The sequence below is a fragment of the Archocentrus centrarchus genome, chromosome 2 (assembly GCF_007364275.1).
Source record: "Archocentrus centrarchus isolate MPI-CPG fArcCen1 chromosome 2, fArcCen1, whole genome shotgun sequence".
In the NCBI taxonomy this organism is placed as follows: Eukaryota; Metazoa; Chordata; class Actinopteri; order Cichliformes; family Cichlidae; genus Archocentrus; species Archocentrus centrarchus.
In genome coordinates this window covers 3,919,709-3,944,246 of record NC_044347.1, presented here as the reverse complement: position 1 = coordinate 3,944,246, position 24,538 = coordinate 3,919,709, and the positions used below count along the sequence as shown (strand labels likewise).

At 42.4% G+C, this 24,538-nt stretch overlaps 1 pseudogene; it reads right to left on the bottom strand.

Annotated features, from left to right (window-relative positions):
* Nucleotides 1-620: 620 nt before the first annotated feature.
* Nucleotides 621-24,538, bottom strand: part of LOC115799232 (NACHT, LRR and PYD domains-containing protein 12-like) — a 46,880-nt pseudogene continuing 22,962 nt past the window's right edge.

Here is a 24,538-nt window from a genome sequence, read left to right as displayed (position 1 = left end):
CTCTGAGCTGAACTGATCCCCTCTGACCCACCTGCATCATCACACACTCGAGTTTATTATTCCTCTGTCTTAATGACAGACATGGTTGCGTCAGCTAGATTCAGTCAGTTACTGCAAACACTGACTCGTTGCATAATCTTAATGTAATTGTTCTGTGAAACTTATAATATGCTTGTCGTTATACTTCAGTATACAAAGAAACTTTTGACAAAAGGTCTAAAAACACTGAAGCAGCAAAGCTTGTAAAAATCCATACTTGTGTCATTCTCAAAGCTTTGGCCACCACTGTTCTGTATGCTCCTCCTCCTGTCAGTCACTGCCACGTCCAACCTCTGCAGAATCAGCAGAGGATTTCTGTGCTTCACATGACCTGGTGCTGTATCGAAACCCTGAGCTGTACAAGGTGAAGAGCCCCAGTGGGGTTCCTGTACTACATATCACCAAATTAGACAGTACTCCGCAGCCTCATACTGCAGCCTGTCAGGCATTATGGCTACTGAGGGAATAACATCATTGACTTGTAGATTATTGAACTGGATTCTACTCAACTTTAACAGTTCAAGATGAAAAAATAAATACATTTCAACATGTTTTTTTTTTTGTCACCAGAGAAGATTCTTCTAAAGGTCACACAGAGTCACAGAGGAATGATTAAAACACCCAAACCCAGGATAAAGAGGTTCAGTGAATGTGGTGTTGAAGGTGTGGAGGTGGATCAGAGTGTCAGAGGAGACTCTGTAGAAGGACAGAGTGCCAGCAGGACAGTCCACATACACTGCTACTCTGTTAGAGACAGAGGAGGAGGAGGAGGAGGAGGAGAGCAAAGGAAGGAGCGCATGTCTGTTGTTGTGCCAGACAGAGTAGCGGTCATCATAGCAGAAGAGACTCCAGGACTGATCATTCTCCCCAAACCTACAATCGAGTCCATCTCCTCTCCTGCTGATTCTCCTGTAACTCACTGCTAACTGAACCTCTCCGCTCCACTTGACCTCCCAGTAACAGCGACCAGTCAGACCATCTCTACACAGCAGCTGAGGACACCGGTCAAATCTGTCTGGATGGTCAGGATATGACTGATACCCCTCAAATGTCACCTTCCTGTTGTCGCTTAAGTTGAGTTTTCTGTTTACTGTGTTTGTGTCGATTGTGAGTTGACAGGAATCTGATGGAGAGAACAAACAGAGCTGCAGTTATTGATCCATCATCTGTTCACTGATCGTTTTTGTGCTGCTTTGTTTTCATCAGTCACATTAAAAACACACTTACACTTCCTCAGACCTGGGATCAGCCACTGGACTCCAGCAGGCTCCGCCCTGAAAGAAGGAGGGGGGTCAGACCAGAGTTTTCTAGCTCTGTTCATATGTGAGCTAAACTGTAAAGATATTTAAGTGTGTGTGTGTGTGTGTGTGTGGGGGGGGGGGGGGGGGGGGGGTTGTATTCAACAAGTGAACATAAACATGACACTTTGTGCTGAAAAATGTTGAAATCCATTAATTTTGGCAGACAAAAATAACCCTCAGTCACTTTCTGTGTGTCTCCTGTGTCTGAGGTACAATCAGCTTTCATGTTTAATAAATGTATATACTAAAATACATGCACGCATTAAATTAAATGTAAACATTCAAAGATATGAGTTCCTAAGTACTGATTGGTTTCTGCAGATTGACTTGTTAAGCTAACACAAACTCTAATACAATTAAAATAATGATCTGCTTCACTGAATGATAAAAAGCCTGACTAATATTTACTCTTGATGAACACAGTTTTTTTTTTTTTATCTCAAATTCATGTAGACTGAAGTGATGAGGGGAAAACTGCCAAGAAGGTGTTTGGTTTATCCTCTGGACAGAGAAAAGAAGACAAGGAGACTCTGTGGTGGAATGAGGGAATGTAGGGAAGCAATCCAAGGAAGACCTTGGCAAAGAAAAACCAGGATAATCAAGGATATGTAGAAAATATACAGGAGTACTGGGAGGCTAGGCATGCAACAAAGAGAGACGTGATAAAGGCAAAGAAAAGGTGTATAGAGAGTTGTATGTGAGGCTGGACACTGTTTATATGGAGCTAAAGAAAGCCTATGATAGAGTGAACTGTGATGGAGAAGTGTGAGGGTGGTGCAGAACTTGTGTGAGGACAGTAAGACAATAGTGAGGTGTCCATCAGGGATCAGCTCTGAGCCCATTCTTGTTTGTAATGGTGATGGACAGGCTGACCCATGAGGTCAGGCAGGAGTGAATAAATAGGAGAGATACTGGATAGATGGAGGTATTCTCTGGAGAGAAGAGTCTGTAGAAGCACAACAGAATGCATGTGTGCAAGGAGTAGAGGTGGTGAGGATGGACAAGTTTTAATACCTGGGGTCAACCATCCAAAGCAATGGATGTGAAGAAGAAACTGTAGGCAGAGCTGAGTGGGTGGAGATGAATGCCACAGGTGATTTGTGACAGAAAGATAGCACCAAGAGTGAAATGGAAGATTTACAAGGTGTTAGTGAGACCTGCTGTGATATGTGGTTTGGAGATGGTGACATGAACAAAAAAGCTGGAGGCGGCAGAGTTGACGATGCAAAGATTTTAGTTGTGACTGACCAAGATCGACAAGATCAGAAATTAGTATACGAGAGGACCAGTTGAGTGGTTTGGAGCCAAAGTTAGAGAGACAAAGCTGAGATGGTTTGGACATCTGCAGAGGAGGGACAGAGGACATATTGGACAAAGGATGTTGAAGGATCTGCCGGGCAGGAGAAACAGAACAAAGCCACAGAGAAGGATGCAGGGAAGAAAAATATGCAAAAGGTTGGTGGGACAGAGGAGAGTGCTTCAGATGAGGTGAGATGGAGGCAGATAATCTGCTGGCATGACCCCTAAAGTGAGCAGCTGTAAGAAGAAGAATTTAATTCACATGCAGGAAAAAAATTTGAAAAAGAAGTCTTGTAAACATCATATCAAAATATGAAATTGTATGTGACAAGAGATTAGTTCTTGCACTTGGTCTTGAGCTTGGAGTAGGGGTCTCCATACCTGAGAATGTCCAGTCTCCAGTGTGGATCCTTCAGTCCAGCAGACAACATCTTCATTCCTGAGTCTCCTGGATTATTGTAGCTAAGATCCAGCTCTTTCAGATAGGAAGGGTTGGAGCTCAGAGCTGAGGCCAGAGAAGCACAGCCTTCACCTGTAATCATACACCCTGACAGCCTGCAGGCACAAAACACTGTTAATCTTAAAGGTCATGGTACAGTAAGAGGTCACATTTTCACTTTTAAAGTCAATCCACTATGCTACCCCCCCCCCCCCCCCCCCAAAAAAAAAGAAATAATTGCAACAAATGTATTACAAATAATATGAAGCCTCTCTTTCAATGAATATATTCCAGAGACAACATGTATTTCTGCTGAGATTTTTTTGTGGTTTCATTATATTTTTGTACTGATTATTTATTTTAACAACACTCTGTAAGCATTTTGGGAATGATGGAGACAAATGTATTTTAAACAGCCAAATATCAGCCAAAAAGAGAGGTAGAGGATTTCAGCTCTTCAATGGACCGGGGCCTTCTTTTTCATGTTTTATAATGCTCCAATAATACCCTCCATGTATTCCCACCTTGTTGTGGTTGAGGTGTCTGCATGTCTTTGTGATCCCATGAGTTATGTTGTTGGGTGCAGTTTGCCCCAGATAGGTTCATCTGAAGTAAATTGTCCCGGGTAAGAGGCCAGACCAAGAGTGATTCAAAAGGACCTCGTGATGATGATGGAATCAAGGTTTCCAGAAACCTCACCAGGACTTGGGATAATGGGGCCCCACCCTGAAGCCAGCCCAGATGAGACCATCTGGTGGCCAAGCCTTAACCAATGGGCCTAGGGCCCACTTAGCTGTGTGGGCCCATCCTCCTTTGGATACTAGCTACATATACCCGCACACTTCAATGCACAGCTTGGATTCTGGAACCATTCTCCTGGGGTAGGACTGGACTTTATTCCACTCTGTAGACACTTGTGGTGAGAAGTGTTGAGCAGGGTTGGGTATACCCCCAGGTTGGAGCCTTTATAATGAGGTTTTCTCTGCTAGAGGAAAAGAGTGTTTCCCTGCACCTTCAGATTGGGGAATGGGTCCTGACTGTTGTTAGTACTTACTTGCTGAGCAGTGGCTCAAAGTACCCAGGCTTTTGAAGACCCTGGGTGAAAAGCAGGCCAGCTGGGGACACTGTGTGATTGGGACAAACACTGCCCAGTATAGGCCTGGTATACCCAAAAATATAACGAGGGTGAATGTTTTCAGTGAGTGACAGATCTGGACTATTGTGTGCCACTGATAATAGAATGCATAAATTCTTTATAATTTTATAGTGGCAAACAATACTCTTGCCCTGTTCACCTGTTTTCTCACATGAAGTGTCCCTAACCCCTATCTCATAATAAGCCTCTCTCATTGGAGAGTGAAGCATGAATGAGGAAATCAAGTCAACACAACAAGAAGACCATGAACTGAGCTGTGATAGTCTACATCCAGTAAACCCAGTGACCAGGAATTTAATGACGGAGCTATAATTGTAACATCTGGCTTTATTTGAGATGGTTTCATATACACTGGGGAAAAAAGAATTCCCAAAGAGGAAGTAGTGGAAGGTCAGTTGTGGGCGGTACCATGGAGAGGTCATTATTCACTGCTTCACTACTGGACAATTTTGACAACTGACTGTGAATTTATTCTTCATCTATGCCGTAGCTACGTCATCAAGATTTTCAGCAAATCTTATATTCTTGGATCTAGATATTTATATATCAAATGTGTTCTTTTTTTCAACAGTTTGACTCATTATCAGGCTAAAAATTACTTTTAGGATGTTTAGAATGCTGCAAAAAAGGACACATTTTAGAATGTTTCATAGGTTCAATTATTTAAAAGTTATTTTAATTACACAGGTAATTTTTGGAACATGTAATTATTCATCACCAATCAGCAATTGTTGACCTGAGCATTTCCAATTTGCAGTGTGTCGTTTTCAGTGCAGCAGATAGCAGCTTCACTCCTGAATCTTGCAGGTTGTTGTGGCTCAGGTCTAGCTCTCTTAAACTAGAAGTCTGGGAGTTGAGAACTGAGGAGAGAAATTCACAGCTTCTCTGTGAGAGTCTGCAGTCACACAGCCTGGAGAGAAAACAATGAAAAACATTTCATTTGAAATAATAATGAATCAAATATTTAGGAAAATGCCCCTATCAATGAACAAAAGTATTTATATCAGAAACAGATTCACATTAGAAACAGATTGGTAATGATTGCAACAGTTGCAGAATGAATAAAAAATGGACTCAATGCAGGACATGGAAGTCGCCATAAAGTCACAAATGGCAGGACTTCTCTCTCCCCTCAACCCCATTTTATCACAGCAGATGACCCCCCCCTCCCTGAGCCTGGTTCTGCTGGAGGTTTCTTCCTGTTAAAGGGAGTTTCCTTCCCACTGTCGCCAAGTGCTGCTCATAGGGGGTCGTTTTGACTGTTGGGTTTTCTCTGTAATTATTGTAGGGTGTCTTCCTTACAGTATAAAGCACCTTGAGGCAATTGTTGTTTTGATTTGGGGCCATATAAACTAAAGTGTACTGAACTGAAGTGAAAGAAGTCTTTGACTCACTGCACATGCAGATGCACTCACACCTGCCTACTGCTATTCCCAAGCAAGCTCCAAAAATGGGCCGGACAGATATGTTGGCACCTTTTCAAAATTGTGAGTAAAAAGCTTTGTTTCAAGCATTTGATGCTCATTTAAACTCACCTGTGGCAAAAAACAGGTGTGGGCAATATAAAAATCACACCGGAAACCAAATAAAAAAGAAGAGAAGTTGACTCAACATTTGCATTGTATGTGCCACACTAAACATGGAGAACAGAAAGAGGAGAAGAGAACTGTCTGAGGACTTGAGAACCAAAATTGTCAAAAAATATCAACAATCTCAAGGTTACAAGTCCATCTCCAGAGATGTTGATGTTCCTTTGTCCACAGTGCGCAACATAATCAAGAAACAGAAGAGAAAAATTGATGAAAGGTTCGCAATGTAGGGCCCAGTGTCAGAAAGCTGGGTTTGCCTTCAGGGTCATGGGTCTTCCAGGAGGACAATGACTCCAAACATACTTCAAAAAGTCTTCATAAAGCTTGAAAAAAGGCGACTGGACTTATTTAAGAAGTTTCACCACTCAACCAAGAGGCTTCTTCAGTTCTAAAACCAAAAGGTGGAGAGTCCCAGGTATTTAAACCCAAGTGGGGCTGTCCCATTTGGAAATCAAAATTGTAAATCTGTCCCAAACTTCAAAGGCTTGATGGGAGTCACACCCCAAACACATGTGTGTTTGGGGTGTGACTGCTAGTAGTGTGCAACTGTGAGAGCACCACCAAGTGGGAGCAGGAAATGTCATGTTTTATACTTTGATTCTCCTTACAGATTGACTGCATCCACCCCAGAAATGGTCTGAAACTTCAGAACTTGAATTTAATTTAACAGCGCACCCTGGTGGCATGGCAATTCTTCACGAAAAAGGATGTTATTGTTGAGAGGCTTGGAAACCTAAAAAATGTCACAAACTCTGCATACACCTTTAAGAAAAGACATTAAAGTTTTATGGTTTGCTTTCATTGGTGTTGTATTGGCTTTACTGTACCACCCATTTAAAAAAAAAAAAAAGGAAAGAAACAAAAAACAGTTACATTTAATCTATGTGTCTGAAAGTTGGGAACTTCATGCAAAGTGCTGAGATGTGGAAAAAATTCACACCCTAAACCCAAAAAGAAGTCAGCTATTTTGATTTTAAGGTTTAACTTTGGTGGCCTTTTAATTCTGTTCTGACCTTAAAGAATCCAGCCTACAGTGTGAACTCTTCAATCCAGCAGACAGTAGCTTAACACCAGAATCCTGCACGTCGTTGTTACTCAGATCCAGTGCTTCAGATGAGAGGAGTGAGAGGCGAAAACTGAGGACAGCGCTTGATAGCTTCTCTCTGAGAGGTTACAGCCATTCAGTCTAAAGGAAAATAACAAAGAAAGTCACTATATTAACTAATAACTACTGATTATCAGTGTCTTTCAGTGAACTGTATAGCTCAACTAACATCTGTGGACTTACAGCGCTTTCTTGGAGGCTTTGACAACTGGTAGCAGCCTCAGAAGAGCCATTTCTGAAACATCATATTCTTCAGGTCAAACACATTCAGATCTTTTTCTGATGACAGTAGATAAAGACCAAGGCTATCCACTCGTCAGGAGACAGATGATCTGCGTAGAGACGTCCTGATCTCAGGTACCACTGGATTGTCTCCACTAGATAACAATCATTCAGTTCATAAAGACAGTAAAAGAGATTCATGCTTTTCTCTATGGGCAGATTCTCACAGAGCTTTTGCTCAATGTAATGCACTGTTTTGTTTCCTAGTCACTGAGATACTTCTTGTGTCCGTCTGAAGGCCTCTTAGGAGAATCTGATTGGCCACCAATGAAAGACCAAGGAGGAAGCGGAGGAACAAGTCCAGGTGCCCATTTGGACTCTGTAAGTCCTTGTTCACAGCACTCTGGTACAAGTCTGCCTCTGTGGATAATTTTATTACAGGGTCACAGAAAGTTGTTTGTTCTTCCAACAGATTGACTCCAGAGTTGATGAAGGTCAGATGGACATGAAGAGCAGCCAGAAACTCCTGAACACTCAGATGGATGAAGCAGAACACCTTGTCCTGGTACAGCCCTCTCTCCTCTTTAAAGATCTGTGTGAACACTCCTGAGTACACTGAGGCTGCTCTGATATCGATGCCACACTCTGTCAGGTCTGAGTCATAGAAGATCAGGTTTCCTTTCTGCAGCTGATCAAAAGCCAGTTTTCCCAGAGACTCAATCATCTCCCTGCTCTCTGGACTCCAGTGTGGATCTGTCTCGGTTCCTTTATCATACTTGACCTTCTTCACTTTGGCCTGAACCACCAGGAAGTGGATGTACATCTCAGTCAGGGTGTGTGGGGAGCTCTTCTTTCTCTGTGGTTTTCAGCACATCCTCCAGAACTGTAGCAGTGATCCAGCAGAAGAAATTGGAATGTGGCACATGATGTGGAGGCTTTGTGATGTCTTGATGTGGGAGATGATCCTGCTGGCCTGCTCCTCATCTCTGAACCTCTTCCTGAAGTAATCCTCCTTCTGTGGGTCAGTGAACCCTCTGACCTCTGTCACCATACTAACACATTCAGGAGGGATCTGATTGGCTGCTGCAGGTCGTGTGGTTATCCAGATTTGAACAGAAGGAAGCAGATTCCCCCTGATGAGGTTTGTCAGCAGCACATCCACTGAGGTGGACTCTGTAGCATCGGTCAGGATCTCAGTGTTGTGGAAGTCCAGAGGAAGTCGACACTCATCCAGACCATCAAAGATGAACACAACCTGGAAGTCTTCAAAGCTGCAGATTCCTACTTTTTTGGTTTCAGTAAAGAAGTGATGAACAAGTTCCACCAAGCTGAACTTTTTCTCTCTCAGCACATTCAGCTCTTTAAAAGTGAATGGAAATGCAATCTCAATGTCCTGGTTGGCTTTGTCTTCAGCCCAGTCCAGAGTGAACTTCTGTGTTAGGACTGTTTTCCCAATGCCAGCCACTCCCTTTGTCAGCACTGTTCTGATTGGTTCATCTCTTCCAGGTGAGCCTTTAAAGATGTCTTCTGGTCTGATTGTTGTTTCAGTTCTGTCTGGTGTCCTGGATGCTGTTTCAATCTGTCTGACCTCATGTTCATCATTGACCTTTCCAGGCCTTGTTCTGTGATGTAGAGCTCTGTGTAGATCTGATTCAGAAATGTTGGGTTTCCTGCTTTAGCGATGCCCTCAAACACACACTGGAACCTTTTCTTCAGTTTGGACTTGATTTTACATTGACATTGAACAAATGAATCTTAAACACAAAAAGAAAAAAAATGGAGAGATGTAACAGTGAGCAATGAAATTTCATCATCAGCAAGTTCATGGTGATCAGTTCTAAAGTTACAGCATAGGATATCAGTGCACAACACCTATCCATCTTCCAACTGCTTATCCAGATCCAGGCTGTCTGAGCCTTTGGGACCTTTTCCTTTTCCACCAATATATACTGGTCTTCCAGAGGCTGCCAAAGAATTTCCAAGCCAGCTGAGAGAAAATCTCTGCAGTGTGTCCTAAGTCTGTCCTGGGATCTTGTCTGAGTTGAACTTTCTCAAGACATCTCAGTTAGGAGATGACCAGGAGACAATTTAGACACATCTGAAACACTTCATTTATCTACTTTCAGTGCAGAGGAGCAGATATACTGTTCTGAGGCTAATGCTCACCGCAAACTACTGTGAACCACCTGAAGCCCTGAACCATAACTGCTAGACATGGACAGCCTGTGAAGGTGAAGGAGGCTTTGAGGCTAAATGTGTTTACCATATTAATCTGTAATATGGTAACAATTTAACTTTAGTGGAGAAGAAATCTGGTGCCTGTGTTGTCAGTCAGTCAGAGACCATCTAGTTCAGGAAGTTTAGGGAACTGAGAAATTGTCTGACTCATTTCATGGATGTGAAAACTGTTTGCAGTTTAACGTCAGGGCTGACGTTACAGAGAGAGCAGAAGTGGGTTTTCTCTTTTTGGACAGAGTTTTCCATCATTTCGTGCAGATGATATTTGGTGGCATATCTGTGGGAAAGCTTGGCTGACATGACTGTGTATTATGGAGTAAAAGTTCTGATAAATCAGACCGGTGATTGATGGACAGACTGGTCCTTCGCCCTTATATGGTTGGATGGAAGTTCTGATAATTGTGTTACTAATTATATTGTCAGTCTTAATGTAGGATTGTTTAGCAGCACAATGAACCCATACCTGTGGTGTCGGTTGGTTGATCCTGTAGGAGAATTTGGGAAAGGGTTTCCTGTTGGAAACCAAAAATGTATTAATTTTTATTGTAAAAAAAAAAAAAAAAAAAGCCTTGTAGTCTGTGTAAAGTGCCTCCCTATAACAGACCTTCAATTTTTTTTGAATCTTCTTTAAAATCTTCTCTGTCACCTCTGCAGTCTCTGTGTTGTACATCTGCACATCAGGTCCACCGTGTCCAGTCTGTCTGCTTTCTCCAGTCGACTCTTTTGATTGGCTTGAAGCCATCCCTTGACTCAGTAACATTTTGGAGACACCACTGGAAGTATTTAAGCTCCTCAGTTCCCAAATTATCCAAAGTTTCCACAGCCATTCCTTTTTTAACGTTCCCATCTGTCATTTTTGTCTGATAAAACAAGAGGTTTTTAAATTTACATTCCCAAAGAATTAAAAAAAAAAAAAAAAAGGTCTCATTGTATGAATTCTCACCAACATCTGAGTTGCTGACAGAAAGAAGAGCCGCTTTGGATAAACATGGCTTCCTCCAACAATATTAGAAAACTGAGCCCTTTATTTTTGCCATAGACTAAAAACATGAGCTTGACATAAAAAACAATCAATGTGAGACAAAAGATCTCAGCTTTTATTTACAGGCATTTACATCAGTTACATCACAGAGACACAGTTCAGCAGATAGCACCTTTTGTCTGAATCCTCCTATATCTTCTGAACAGTACTGAATAACAGATAAAATAGGTCAAAGTAAATCAGACTTGCATTTAGTAGCAAATCTTTTGTTTACAATAACTACATCAAGCCTGTGACCACTGACATCACTGAATTTTTGCATTCTTCTTTTGTGATGCTTTCTCAGGCTTTCACTGCTGCCTCTTTCAGTTGTTTGTTCGGGGGGGGGGGGGGGTTACTTCCTTCCGTCTCCTCTGTAGCAGGTAAAAAGTGGAAAGTAAAGTTGATGATTTTGTCTGGGTGAGTCTAAATCCTTACACTTCCTGCCCCTGACGAACTCCCTTGTAGATTTGCAGCGTGTTTGGGTCATTATCCTGCTGCATAATGAAGGCTCTCCCATCAGTTTGGTTACATCTTTCTTTACACTGACAGACAAAATGTTTATGCAGACCTCTGACTTCATTGCACTGCTGCCATCATGCATGAGCTCATCAGTGAAAGTTAATGAGCCTGTCCCAGAAGAAGTCATGTAAGCCATGACATCACCTCCACTGTGTTTCACAGATGAGCTTGTATGTTTGAGATCATCAGCAGATCCTTTCTTCCTCCAAACTTTAACCTTTCCATCACCTTGGTAATGGTTCATCTTTGTCTCATCAGTCCATAAAACTTTATCCCAGAGTTTCTGAGGCTTGTCTCTGAACTTCTTGGTAAATTTCAGCCCGGCCTTCTTGTTCTTCTTGATACTCGGTGGTTTGCATCTTCTGGTGAAGCTTCTGTACTTTTGTTCACGAAGTCTTCTGTGAACAGTAGATTGTGATGCCTTCAGTCCTGCCCTCTGGAGGCTGCTGCTGATGTCACTAACAGCTGTTTTAGGGTCTTTCTTTACAGCACTTAAAATGTAAGGTGTATTCCTTGGTCTGTTCAACACCTGTTACTTACTACCCCAGTGACGACTTTCTTTCCAAACAGTTGTACTGGCCATGGCTAATGTCTGTGCAGTGGCTCTGATGTTCCATCTTCTCTCAGCTTCACAATTGTTTGCTTAGACGGCTCTCTGGATTTCATGTTGGTCACTCCTCTAATTATAAATGCACAGGCAAAACCCAAATCTGACACTGAGCACAACAGTATCAGTGTAACAGGACACATTTTGGCAGCAAAACACGCCTTTCAGTCACATATTATTGTATAAGAAAAAAGGGTGGATTGAGACAAAAGGTGCTATCTTTTGAACTGTGTATCAGATCCAGATGTAAACACCTGGACATGAAAGCTGAGATGTTGATCTTTTTTTCTCATATTCATCTTTTAATGTCAAACCAAAAATTTTAAGTCTACAGTAAGAATAAAGAGATTGGCCTCACTGTTCCAGGACTTAGGTTAGATAAGCCACAATGAAAATAGGTACATGTACCTCACGGTTGAATCTTAAATTCTGTCCAATTATCAGTACAAGTCAAAAAATGTTAGCGATGTGTTGGGTGCAGCTTGTGGATCCGACTACTAGTTCCTCTTTATAGATGGGACAGCCTTACTGTATCTGTTAGCATTAGCTGATGCAGCTTTAACCTGGGCTCTGTTTATGAAGAAGACATATCTGAAGTGCTACAAACAAACACGCTCATTTTGGATGTTCTTGGTTCAGAAACAGAAACTGTATCCACTTCTGTCTTATCTTTCCAAGAGAAGGAAGCACAAGAATTCCTTATGCACACAAACACACAGACCGAGAGTAGAAATCAAACTATTTTGAACTTTCTGTTGTGTTTAGAGCAATCTGAAGACTGAGCTTTTGACCCACAGGAATACCTGCCCTATGAAAGCCTAACATCAAATGTAATTTCATCCTGTATAAAAAAAACCACATGTAAAGCATCAGCTACTTACAATAACCTTGGATCTTTTCATTTTACACTTCAGGCTTTAATAAAACAGGACAACTTAATCGTTAGGTCAGTGTTTTGGCACGAGGTCCAAGTGAGCTAAGTTCACTCTGCCACATTTGTTTTCTGTGTGATATTATATGCTAAGCATGTATGGCTGTCAAGCATACGTGCTGATTGTTATTTTCTAAGATGAGGAAACAGATTGCTATAATGACTTCTTCATTTCAAACCTCAGAGCCTGTCAGGAACAAAACAGGAAGTAATTGATTTCATACAGAGAAAGGGAACTTGAACTGGATGAAGTATGACTTACAGCACTGTTGTCCAACACTGGGCTGATCACGTCCAAGTGCCCAGTCTGATTCAGATAGATCACATTATTACATCTGAGCACCTGAAGACTGACGAAGATATATATACAGTACCATGTATATGCAGTATATACAGTACCAGTCAAAGTTATAGTTGCTGTACAGCTGCCTCGACAGTCCGTCATCAGTCCAACAGACTAAAACCTCACCATTGTTAAAACCAGCTGCAATCCAAAAAGGAGCTATGGACTGAAGTCCATAGGGTGGAAGAGGCAGCTGAATATGTTACTTATTAATTCAGTCATAACTTATGCAGCAGTTAAAATATACTGCTCAAAAAAATTAAAGGAACACTTTGAAAACACATCAGATCTCAAATCATGCTGGATATCTATACAGACATGGACTGGGTAATGTGTTTGGAACGTAACGAGGCCACATGGTTTGATGGAATGAATATTATCAGTTGATAGAGGGCTGAATTCAAGGACACCCCAAAAATCAGAGTGAAAAAAATCATGGGTCCAAGGTCAGAGACATTCACACCAGTTACCTGCTGGAGGTCATTTTGTAGTGCTCTGGCACTGCCCAAACAAGCAGATACTCTTATGCTGATGGGTTAAAGACCTCCTACAGCCCTGTCCAGCTGTCCTAGATCAGGGATTCTCAAATCCAGGCCTCGAGGTCCGGTGTCCTGCAGGTTTTAGATGTGTTCTGCTTCAACTCACCTGAGTCAAATATAGAAGTCATTAGCAGGACTCTGGAGAACTTGACTGCATACTGAGGAGGTAATTCAGCCATTTGATTAGGTGTGTTGGATCAGGGACACATCTAAAACCTGCAGGACACCGGCCCTCGAGGGCTGGAGTTGAGAATCCCTGTCCTAGAGTAACTGGAATCTCTTCCATGCTCTTGAGACTGTGCTGGGAGACACAGCAAACCTTCTGGCAATGCCACATATTGATGCGCCATCCTGGAGGAGTCGGACTACCTGTGCAACCTCTGTAGGGTTCAGGTATCGCCTCAGGCTACCAGTAGTGACACTGACCCAAGCCACATGCAAAACTAGTGAAAAACATTCAGAAAAGATGAGGAGGGAAAAAATGTCAGTGGCCTCCGCCTGTAAAACCATTCCTGTTTTGGGGGGTTGGCTCATTGTCACCCCTCTAGCACACCTGTTGTTAATTTCATGAACACCAAAGCAGCTGAAACTGATTAACAACCCCCTCTGCTACTTCCCTGACCAGATCAACATCCCAGAAATTTAACTGACTTTATGCTATACTATGATTAAAAAGTGTTCTTTTAATTTTTTGAGCAGTGTATTTTCAGGTGAGGACCTTACAGACATTTTGGGTTTTTTATATTGATTTAAAAATGGGGGAAAATCTTTTCGTATTGTTTTGGTGACTTACTTGTGACTTGCAGAATCCACACTGGAGTCTGGTCTTTGATTGATCCCACAAAACAATGATGGACAGAAACAGGAAGTGAAGCGCTTTCGGGTAAAAAACACCTGTAACTCCATGTACAGGTCAGTCTTTAAGGACGTGGATCCAAGTCCAGAAGAATAAAGTGTGCACTCCTTTCCTCCACTGTAATGTAACACCCACACAAAGAGCTTTGAGTGTGAATAATAAAGTGCTGAGCTGTGACATGGAGAAGAGCCATGGACAGTTAGAGATGGTCATCTCACCTCTGAGCTTTGGTCTGGCTCTATTCCCCACACAGAGTGGTTTTAGAGGGAGGGACTCCCTCCTCTCTGTCCTCACACTGATCCATGCTGCTGAATTCACATCAGCTCACACACACTTTCTACCTTCACCTGCAGAGGAAACACAGCGAGCAGAGCTCAAACCATCGGCCCATCAGCACGTGTCCTAAACCTGAGCTGGTTCTGATTTGCTGTTTCATGGTGACTGCGATCTGTCAGGTGAGCAGGACACAGACACTGACACAGCAGAAAACTGCAGTAACACAAAGAATCGTTCTCTGAGTTACTTCAAGAAGTGAGCAGAACATTTGAGGTTTTTGTAATAAAACTAAAATAATGAGGTAACTTTCCAGATGTTTTACCTTCACTTGGAGAAAGGAGTCTGCGTGGCTGAGGAAACCTGAGGAGAGCTGAGAGATGTGAGGGTGACTCACTCTAGTCACTCTTCCTGTTTGCTCTGCACTGTGCAGGAAGTGAAATCCATCATTGCATATTTGTCACGTCACCTGCACTCAATACAGCCGCTCGAAGTCTCTCCAAGTGTGTGTGTGTGTGTGTGTGTGTGTGTGAAGAAAATTTAGATAAGTATTAAACTTTCACGTTAACTATATGTATAATCAAGCTTTGGAATTGCATAGTGTTTAAGAGGAATATAATTTTTGCTAGTGATTAAGTATTAAATAAGAATCAGTTAAAGTAATGTTACAATAAGAAAACTGCATTGAGTGCATCATTGTGTTGAACTTTCTGTGCCTGTGTGTATGAAAAGCGTCTGCCAGAAAAGTGAAGTACACAGAGGCCTCGGCAGAGTGAAGGAACAAACCCCGACCTGGTGACATCATTTGTGTGATGAAGAGTTCAATCATTTATTCAATTCAATTCAATTCAATTTTATTTATATAGCGCCAAATTACAACAAACAGTCGCCTCAGGGTGCTTTGTATTGTGGGTAAAGACCCTACAATAATACAGAGAAAACCCAACAGTATAAACGACCCCCTATGAGCAGCACTTGGTGACAGTGGGAAGGAAAAACTCCCTTTTAACAGGAAGAAACCTCCATCAGAACCAGGCTCAGGGAGGGGGGGGGGGGGGGGGGGTCATCTGCTGAGGGGGGCTGAGGGGAGAGAGACAGAGATTAATAACAATTAATGATTAAATGCAGAGTGGAGTATAAACAAAGTAAAAATACTGAGTAAAAACAAACAGTGCATCATGGGAACCCCCCAGCAGCCTAGGCCTATAGCAGCATAACTAAGGGATGGTTCAGGGTCACCTGATCCAGCCCTAACTATAAGCTTTATCATAAAAGGAAAGTTTTAAGCCTAATCTTAAAAATAGAGAGGGTGTCTGTCTCCCGAATCCAAGCTGGGAGCTGGTTCCACAGAAGAGGGCCTGAAAGCTGAAGGCTCTGCCTCCATTCTACTCTTAAGTATCCTAGGAACCACAAGTAAGCCAGCAGTCTGAGAGTGAAGTGCTCTATTGGGGTGATATGGTACTATGAGGTCTTTGAGATAAGATGGGGCTGATTATTCAAGACTTGTAGGTGAGGAGAAGAATTTTAAATTCTATTCTAGATTTAACAGGGAGCCAATGAAGAGAAGCCAATATGGGAGAAATCTGCTCTCTCTTTCTAGTCCCTGTCAGTACTCTAGCTGCAGCATTTTGGATCAGTGAAGGCTTTTCAGGGAGCTTTTAGGACAGCCTGATAATAATGAATTACAATCGTCCAGCTAGAAGTAATACATGCATGAATTAGCTTTTCAGCATCACTCTGGAAAGGATGTTTCTAATTTTAGAAATATGTGCAAATGCAAAAAAGCGGTCCTGCATATTGTTTACTATTTGCCATTGAAGGACATATCCTGCGTCAAAATGACTCCAAGATTTCTCACAGGTTTATGGAGGCCAAGTAATGCCATCCAGAGTAAGTATCTGGTTAGACACATGTTTCTAAGATTTGGGGGCCGAGCGGGGAGGAGAACAAGAATTTCAGTTTTATCGAATTTAGAAGCAGGGAAATTAGAGGTCATCCAGGCCTTAATGTCTTAAGACATTCCTGCAGTTTAATTAATTGATGTGTGTCATCTGGCTTCATTGATAGGTAAAGCTGAGTATCATCTGCATAACAATGAAAATTGATGCAGTGCTTTCTAATAATACTGCCTAAGGGAAGCATGTATAATGTAAATAGAATTGGTCCTAGCACAGAACCCTGTGGAACTCCATAATTAACCTCAGTGTCTGAAGAAGACTCCCCATTTACATGAACAAATTGGAGTCTATGAGATAAATATGATTCAAACCACTGCAGTGCAGTACCTTTAATACCTATAGCAAGCTCTAATCTCTGTAATAAAATGTTATGGTCAACAGTATCAAAGCTGCACTGAGGTCCAACAGGACAAGAACAGAGATGAGTCCACTGTCAGAGGCTCTAAGAAGATCATTGGTAACCTGCACTAATGCTGTTTCTGTACTGTGATGAATTCTGAAACCTGACTGAAACTCTTCAAATAAACCGTTCCTCTGCAGATGATCAGTGAGCTGTTTTAACTACTCTTTCAAGAATCTTTGAGAGAAAAGGAAGGTTGGAGATTGGCCTATAATTAGCTAAGACAGCTGGGTCAGTGATGCTTTTTAAGTAGAGGTTTAATTACAGCCACCTTGAAGGTCTGTGGTACATAGCCAACTAATAAAGACTGATTGATCATTTTTAAGATTGAAGCATCAATAATTGGAAAGACTTCTTTGAACAGTCTAGTAGGAATGGGGTCTAACAAACATGTTGCTGGTTTGGAGGAAGTAACTATTGAAGTTAACTCTGAAACATCAACTGGAGCAAAAGAGTCTAAACAAATACCAGCAGTGCTGAAAGCAGCCGAACATGAAGAATAATCTTTGAGATGGTTATGAATAATTTTATTTGTAAAGAAATCCATAAAGTCACTACTAGTTAAAGTGGAAGGAATACTCGGCTCTATTAACTCTGAGTCCATGACGGAGAACACCTGAGTACAGCTTCCTCATTTGTATCCTGTTATTGTCTGTTGGAGCTCTTGTGTAACGTCATGTAGACATCTGATGTGTGTGAAAGATGGACAATGAGCCTCACTGAGCACGTCTCCTCAGCAACCTCGGTGTTTACCTGTAACTGCTCCGACATGCAGATAAACATGACACTGCATTCAGATCATCCCTCTCCTGCTCTTTAATAAAGAAAACTAACATTTTCCTCACAGTGTGTGTGTGTGTAGAGAGAGGAAGAGTCAATCCAATCCGGCGCCATGGTGCTCCATCACATGGGGCAGGCCTTTACCTCTCCATGGATGGATGTGATCAGCAGGGGAGCTGGTTCTCGTCCAGTTCCCTCACACTGGCTGACAGAGGAAAGACACCCTGCAGCAGCTGCAGCTTTCTTTGATGGTGAATCAGAGTTTTTCCACGACTTCTTCAGCAGTGTGTTACAGGAAGGTGGTGAAGTGGAGATCTGAGTATTGATGCAGCAATAAATGCAGCGTAGTTTGATTTCATCCAGATGTTACTCATTTGAGAAGTGTTCAATGCTGGAAGGAACATTAACTCAAGTTAAAGTCCTGAGTACAGAAGATTTAAGCTCAATATTTGTTTAAAGGGGGTCCCTGTAACCTAAAGTGTGCATTTAACTAAAGTCTCGCCTCTAGGGGACGATGATTTACCAGAAACATCAAATAAAATGCACTTAAAGCAGTTTCACCCTTTCACCTAACATCTATTTAAGTTCACTAAGTAGCTACAGTTGCTGTCCCTTTGCCGGCATGACCTTCATATACAGGCATATAAAATAAAAATCTCATTCATACAGTGAATGCAGTGGCTCCTCCTTGTGGCAGAGGACTGTTACTGCAGAACAAAAACACTGACATGTTTCGTTTTATTGTCGAGTTTTTATTGAGAATAAGAGACAAACCTGCAAACTTCAGATGCAACAAACACACCAGAGCTGCTGCTAATGTCTGAGACCATCAACACTTCCATCATATCACACTCAGAGACACACAAAGGTTTAAATCCACTTCATCACAACAAGAACAGTCAGTCAAACACACATTTAAAACGTGAAAGAAAAAAATCCTACGCAGGCTCCTTTTTCCTACATTTCCCACAATGCCTGTGCTCACTGTTTCTTTGCACTCTTCAGACCCTGGTCTACGACAGTGAGCAAGACCAGGGTCACAATACCGCTCCAATTACTTCAAATATTCCTGGTTACCTGAGCTGAGACCCTCACCTTGCAGACTGTAGCAGCCCCCCCAATCAATGCCTGCTCACGGTGAGGATCGATACACACTTCAGAGCTGATTGATTAACTGATCGGTCGACAAACATTTTATTGTGTTTCAAAGAAAATGCTGTGTGGTTGCAGCAGCTCCTCTGATGTTGTCTACAAGAGGAACTCCACCTCCTCACTGTAGCGCCCCCTGTGGTGAAATCCTCCTGGTCACATGACCACGGTGCTTCTAGCTGGTCGGGTTTGTTGACCAAAATCACATTAAAAATATGGATGAAATGTTTCTACTTTTAGCCTCAGTCAGCATCGATCAGCAGCCTGAGGGTGATTTAGTCCCACTGGATGTTTATGAGGAGGACAAATACGTCCATATTCTAATAACTAAACAAACTAATAAAAACTAAAGACTCGGCCGCTCTGCTTCACATGAATGAGGAGCAGAAATAATAAGAAGCCGCCGAGCTCACTGAAATAAACTTTCAAAACGAGAAACTGTCAGAAATGATGCTGCGCTCACAAATCTGTGACATAAACAGGTTTCCTTCATTTTAAACATTAAAAACTGAAAATCACTTTGATCCAACAGAATCACATCCTTTCACAATAAAAGCCTTTCTAGTGCACGCTGTTTAATTAAAGACAATTCACTTCATATGTTACAATAAATGATGAAGAAAACTCTGGCCCCGTTTACACGACACCGTTTCAAAATGAAAACTGGTTTTGATGCATTTCGTCCTCCCGTTTAGACGAGGACGGAGCGAAAACGATACTTTTCCAGAGAAACGCGTTTCCACAAACTATCGTTTTCACTTCGTTCTTGTGTAAACGGGAGGCGGAGTCACATCTGAACCCGCTTTCATTTTGAAACGGTGTCGTGCAAACGGGGCCTCTGAAGCGCACTGATCTAATAATCTCACAGGTCAGAGGTACTTCCTCCAGGATCCAGAAGGGGGCACCAAACCTCATCAACGCTGAAGATCAGCTGCTTCAGCTTCTCTCAAATAAACCAGTCACCATGGCAACACTCTGAAAATCTTAACGTGTCGCTTTGTTTGAGGAGCCAAACCCTGAAACCATCCATCCATCCATCCATTCGCTTCCGCTTATCCTGTTCAGGGTCGCGGGGGGGCTGGAGCCTATCCCAGCTGTCATAGGGCGAGAGGCAGGGTACACCCTGAACAGGTCGCCAGCCTGTCACAGGGCCAACACAGAGAGACGAACAACCTTTCACACACACATTAACACCTATGGGCAATTTAGAATAGCCAATTAACCTAACCCCAGTAAGTGCATGTCTTTGGACTGTGGGAGGAAACCGGAGTACCCGGAGGAAACCCACGCAAGCACGGGGAGAACATGCAAACTCCACACAGAGAGAGGGAGAGGCCTGGGCCAAGGTGGAATCGAACCCAGGCCTTCCAGATGGTATCTTATCTGTGAGGCAGCAGTGCTAACCACTGCGCCACCGTGCTGCCACCCTGAAAACCAGTTTTTATTAATCAATGAAAGATTTGAACTGTTGGTCAATTAATCAATTAATCAGTTTCAGCTCTTTGTGCCACTTTCTCATTTACATCTGAGGTTTCATCATGTTTGAGCTCTCATAAAGATCCCTTCATAGATGTAACAAGGCCCAGCTTAATGACTGCTTATAACAATAATGACTGCTTATAACAATCATGACTGCTTATAACAATCACGACTGTTTCTGAGGCGCTGTGAGCCTTCAGGAGAGTTTATGCATATTTCCAAAAACAATAACTGTAAAGATAAAAACAGCAAGTCTTAGCTTGAACTTTGTTCATGAAGGTAATTTAAGTAAAACTACAGACAAACAGCAGAACAATAATAATGTTAATAAGGTTAAAGTTATAGCCAATAACAGTAAATAATAAATGATAAAGCAGCAAACAAAGCTGTTATTTATTGTTTGTGTTTCCAGTGCTGATTGTAAAAATTAGTTCAATGACTTTGGTGGATTTTGGAGTTTTACTGAACAGATTTATTCTTTGGGCGCTTCCTCTGAAATTTTTCATGTTTACATTTTATTTATGGTTCATAAATGAACAAACAAACAACAAATAAATAAATAAATAAAGGTGACATAAACCTGGCTGTAAACAATTCTCTCCCTTCAATAATGGATTGTACTTCAACTAAACACTGCAACAGAAATAAAACCAGCCAACGATCTGCAGAGATCTGTGAGCTCAGTGAGCTCAGAGGCTCTCAGCCAATCAGGGTTCAGTCAGTCTTAAATTAGCTGCAGTGTGACTGGAGTTATTACTGTCGCAGCGCCATCCAGTGGAGGACGATTTAAACCGACCTGGACTGTTTTTAAAGATTCGTTTAGTGTTGGACTCAAACTGCTCTCAGTGCTGAGTGACAGCAGAACGAGCTTTGAAATGAACACGACCTTAAAGAACTTCATATCAATGCTCTGAGGAGAGCATCCGACTGCAGGTACATTAGAGCTAAGACTGAAAGCAGGACTTCCTGTTTAAGTGGTGACATCAGCACACCTGCAGCTTCCTCCAGGTGATCACAGCGTGAATGCTGCAGGAATTAAAACGTTCAAACAGCCTTCAAAGGCGTTTTCTGCAGGAACATCCTGACATGGTGACTTTGGTCATATCAGCCTGTCACAGATTTACTTTAATTACAGTCAGACTTCTGGGCTGATATGAATGTTTACAGGGGTTAAAGGTCATCAGGGTCTTTATGAAGAATAATGGAGCTGTTTCACAGCTCATCAGCTCCATCACAATGTTTGTATCACTGCACTGGACACTGATATGACTCAGTGGATAAATCTCAGTCCTGATGTTGCTGCATCTTAGAGAGCTTTGCCAACATCAGAAAATACAGATGTTTTTCAAAATAAAAGAAGCTAATCACTATTGATTTTGGTGGGAAAACAGAGTCAGTGTATCTGTAGACGTGTTTTAAAATGAAATGAGAAAGAGCTCTTTGTTTCTTAGCTTTCCAGTATTTAATGAACTAGTTATGGACTCAGCAGGAAGCCTCTGCCTCCGTCAGCTCTGAATGAGACTGATGTCTCTGTGAGCAGTGACACCAGTTCCATCAGGTTTCCTCTGCAGCACTGAAACAGGTGGAGGTAGCTTTGGAGGCTCACTAACATGCAGCAGTTGGAGGAGATTTAATCTGAGCTGACCTCAGAGCAGTGGACAGACTGAAGAGAGTGAGCACAGCGCAGAGGCACTGCTCTGCAGAAGATGCAGTTTTTAAATGAGAGCATTGATACATTTCTATAAATAACTCAGAACAGCTCTATGTTGGATATATTTGGTCTGTAGTTTCTGAATGATACTTGAACCCGACAAACTCAAACCTGCGCCTACTTTAAAGAGCAGAACAGCACAAAGAGAGGAGCAGAGAGGAGAGCCGGGTGGAGGGAGGAGGGTACCGCTGCGTTACGTGGAGCAGGAGTCGGAGGAGGACGAGGAGACGTTACTTTAACAGCTGGTTTCTCTGCAACACAAAACAACCAAAGATCAGTTCAATCAGAGCTGAACGAGTAAAAAAACACAAACACTTTGATCTTCATAAAGAAGGAAGCCTGAGCTTTAAACCAGGACCAGAACCTAAAAATCCTCTGAAACGTTGCTGCTGATCCTTTAAAACAAACAGATTCAGCTCAGTTTGTTCTGTGAAGCTGATCTGTGCTGCATCTACACATGAAGCTGAGCCTGAAACACTGCCAGAGTGGATGGATCAGAAACAAGCAGCTTTACACTTTAAAGCTCTTGTAGCGCTGCTCCTCCTTTCAGAGGCAGATTTCATTTCTTATTGTTCATTTTTTAATAACAAAAGTGAATATTTAATGAGGACACATGCCAGCTGACAGCTGTTTATACTCTCACTGATTAACTGACATAAGAAGTCATGTTTGGGCCTTAAAGCAGTCACAATGATAAGAAGGATGGTGACGACGTGTGTCAGTGTCAGTGCAGTCCAGCAGGTGGCAGCACTGCAGCACAGCTCCACTGTCCACTGTCACAGTCTGATAACCTGAAGTTCACGTGCAGGAGACGAGGAAGGTTTGACTAAACCAAAACAAAGTTACACAAGAACTGAAAGCCTCTGAAACCTGGAGTGAGTCTGATGGCGCGCAGCTCAGAGTAGGAGGCCTGAAAATATTAGATGTTAAATATAATCAACCTGTTATATGAACCAGAAGCAGACAAATATTTTAGATATATAATAATAATTTTAGATGCAGTCATGTTGCTGAAATATGACATTTGGGGCCTGATCAGGGTTCACATTGTTCATCTGTAACATGTAGGGTTACATGGACGCACGGGGACGCTGCTGATCCATAACGAGGCTTAACGAGAGCCTCAGTGAACCTGCTCTGGACCAAGGTTTAATAGTTTTGGATTTCGGTTTGACTTTTATTTCTCTAATTCAGTTTGTTTTAATTCATTTTTATGGTTTCGCTCATGTTTTGTTTAATGTTTAGTTTTCCTAAGTTTTAGTTTTTTCATACTTCAGGTGCATCAGTGCCGCCTCCCACTTGTCACGGTGCTCCATGGCTGTGATGCTTGGTTAGACTCTGTGCTGGGTCTCTGTGGGGCCTGAGACCCAGGCCAATTGTTCTAGGCTGCGTGGACCCGACGCGTAGTTACATGTCTCGAGAGGTGCATGCACTTTGCCAACGATCGGTACATTTAGTGACTTTTCACACGACCCCCCCCCCACCCCCAAAAACAAAAACCAAACAAACTTATTTTTCCAAAAAGTGATAATGACAAATTTATCGTCTTTTCCAGGACATCAGTGTGAAGTTTTGGACGGGCCGGAAACCTGTGGCTGTGTTTTGTGTACATGCACGCGCCCGAACTTTGTGTGCTTTGGCACTGAGGGGCATCTTGTCAGAGTGGGAGTGGATTAATGACGTGGCTTTGTGTGCAGCTCATTGTGAGTTACAGTTAAAGCAGCACAGGTGAGCTCCAGGCTTCATCCACACCTACAGTCACTGTGAACAGTTTCTACTGAAACAGCCTGAAGAGGAACTCTGTGCTGACTGATGACTGTTAAGCTTCAGCTGCTGCTGCACACCACTAAGCTGTTCCTAATAAAGTGCTTGTGCTCCTGAACTGACCTTTGAGCCTCAGAGTCAGTTGCGCTCATATCCCAAATTGGGGATGAAGCACTCGTACGAGACGGCGTCGTTCGCCTCAGGTCCGTTATGAGGATGGAGAGGTTCCCTTCTTGTTGATCTGGGTAGCTGGACACTCGACCTTTAAACTTTGCATCTGTTTTATTCTCTCTGCGTTGATGATGTCCAACACAATTTTGTCGTCTTTGTCCCTCCAGAAGGGTGAGCTCATTGGGCAGCTGCCCGGTGTGATGAAGGGCAGCAGGACTCATCCCGATGAATGCCGTCCTTCACAGTCTGCTGCTGACTGTAGGCGGGACAGACAGGTGAGTTACAGGTTACCTGGTTCTCTGATCCAAGTCCTTCACTAGCTCCGCCTGCTCACTGCTGAGTTCTGTTAAGTGACTCAAGCTTTTTTAATGAGTCACTCTTTAGATCTGTGTGAATATCGGACTGAAGTCAGGTTAGTACAGGAAACTGAAACTAAGATAAGAAAAAAACACAACATTTCTGAACAATGAACAGTCACATGCACGTGTGCTCATTAAAGGCAGTTAGATACATGACACAAACTCTGAAGCTCCTCTGACTGCACTGCAACATTATCAGAGCTTAAATTTATGGGTTCCCTCTGCTGTATGAGCGAGAAGCTCAATGAAACACCAGGAAATGAATGACTGCCCAGTGTAGCGCCGCA